We start from the raw sequence: 2,482 nt of genomic DNA on the forward strand, positions 1-2,482 counted from the left end.
ATCAAAATCATTATTTGGGTGTGGTGGCATGCTCCTGTGGTCCCAGCTTCTTGAGAGGCTGAGGTCGAAGGATCACTTTAGCCCAGGAGGTCAAGGCTGCAGTGAGCTATTATTGTGCCACCGCACTCCAGCCTGGGTGACAGGGTGAAACTTTGTCTCAAAAATAAAAAATAAAAAATGAAATGAATGGCAAAAAGATTTAAATGAAGAAAGAAAATGTTGCCAGGGTTGAATCTGTAGGACTGGATGATTTTATAGGGCAGTTCTTAACTGGAGATAACTGGAGACAGTCTCCCCCTCCCCAGGGGACATTTGGCAATGTCTGGATGTTTCTGGGGATTGTCACAACATGGGAAGGGGTTCCCTACTAGTATCTAGCAGGTAAAGGCCAAAGATGCTGCTAAACATCCTACAATGTGTAGAACCTCTCCCACAACAAATAATTATCTGGCCCAAAATGTCAGTAGTGCTGAGACTGAGACCCTCAGTTACAGAGGATAAAAGAAGAATGTAGGATCACTTCATTTTCTGGTTTGGTGACCAGGGAAGATGCCCACTTACCAAAATGGAGACTTACAGGAAGAAGAGCAGGTTTTACATTGGGGTCTGAACAAAAAGATGGAAATAGATCTGCTAGTTATTTATGGAATGTTCCAGGAAGAATATTTAGTGAGAAGAGAAATGACTTAAGAACAAAGTGCAGCAGGATGCCAACATTTAAGGAAATGAATAAAAGAGGACCTGTGAGAGACTGAAAATAAACAGCCAGGATTTGAAGACAAAGCAAGAGAAAATGGTGTCATGGAAGACACAGGAAAGAGTTTCAGAAAGAAACGATGGCAGACTTTGGTAAAGAACTGCTGTATACTCAACAGTTTAATTTTCCAACTGGAAGACAGCTGCAATGCATGTTCCAGCCTTCCTTGCAGGCTGTGTTATGGCCGATGGAATAAAGGTAGAAGTGATAAATTTCTCCTTGGCCCTGTCCCCTTCTAACAACTCAAACAATCTTCCACACTCTTTGCTCCTCAGCTGCCAGATGCAGCACTCCAGTGGAGGGCCTTAAGTCCATAGGAGATGGTGGAGCCACAAGATGAAAGGAGCCTAAGGCCCCAGGTCACCACAGGGAATGCCAACAAGCAAATACATGAGGAGATCATGACCTAAATGAAAACTAAACTTTTATTGGTAATCCCATTAAGATTTAGGAATTGGTTTCCACAGCTTATCCTCACCGACCTTAATATACTAACTCTAAAAATGCCTCAGACCAAAAAATAAATAACTTGATCATGAGTGACTTGGGCAAGAGCCTCTTTTCATGGGGGCAAGGGAGCCAGAAACTAGTTTGTGGACTGCTGAATGCCAATAGAAGGTAAAAAGATGGAGATGGGGAGGTTGAAGAAACACAAAGGGAAAGCTAAAGGAAATCATGTGGTTAAAAGAAGAGTCAAGGATATTTATATGATGAGAGAACAGGGGCACTGCGGAGGAGAGGCTGAAGGTTAAGGATAGATGGGGGTGTTTGAGGAAGCAAAGTTCTTGAGGAGGAAGGAGGAAGTAGGATCCATAGTCCTAGTGGGGCAATTAAAATTGAACAAAGAAGGGGCAACACTTTCCTCACATGAGAGAAAAGAGATAAAAATGGATTCAGAGAGACTTTGTGGGAAGGGGGAAGAAAAACATTAGAATTCTTGCCTCATGATTTCTGGATTTTTTTTTCTGGTGAAGCAGCTGTGAGTATAGAGGAAAGAAAATGGGCTCTGTGTTAAGAGATGTGGGTTTGAAATTCATCTGTACAACTGATTAGCTATGTGTGGTAGATCAATTTCATTTATAGTCAAAATTTATGAGTTTCTTCCCCACTACAGTTTTGTAGTTCACTCCCATTCTGACTCTGGGCTTAATCATGGGACTTATTTCATCCCATGGGATAGCAAGCAGAGGCTTGAAGGACACTTGTGTGTTTCTACTTCCTTTCATGGACTCTTGTGATTTCTGTGAAAATAGACCTGGTGTAGCCCATGGGAGGAGGTAAGAGACCACATGGAGCAAAGCGGGATTGTCCCAAGATCCCAGCTGACCTGCCAGTTGACAGCAGATGCATGACTGAGTCCAGTCCAGAGCAGCAGAACCAGCCAATGGACTCAGAACTCAAAAGAAATTACTCTAATTATTTTAAGCCAATAAATTGGGGTGGTTTGTTATACAAGTATACTGGACACTCATGGGACAGTTGTTTAACCTCTCTTAGAATCCATTTTCTCTTAGGTGAAATGGGATATTTATCCCTAACTCATAGCACTATTTTGATGTGTAAATATGATAATGCATTCAAAACATCTTGCTCAGTGTCTGACACTTAAAAGAAAATCAGAGTAATTGTTAACAGAAAGTTTAAAATGAGGTCATCAGCTGAGATTGAGGGCAAGAGACTAGAGTCTGCTGTAGTAAGGAGAGGAGCTAGGGGAAGGTCTGGAAT

Source organism: Rhinopithecus bieti, unplaced genomic scaffold, assembly GCF_001698545.2.
Source record: "Rhinopithecus bieti isolate Rb0 unplaced genomic scaffold, ASM169854v2 scaffold_17653, whole genome shotgun sequence".
Classification (NCBI taxonomy): domain Eukaryota; kingdom Metazoa; phylum Chordata; class Mammalia; order Primates; family Cercopithecidae; genus Rhinopithecus; species Rhinopithecus bieti.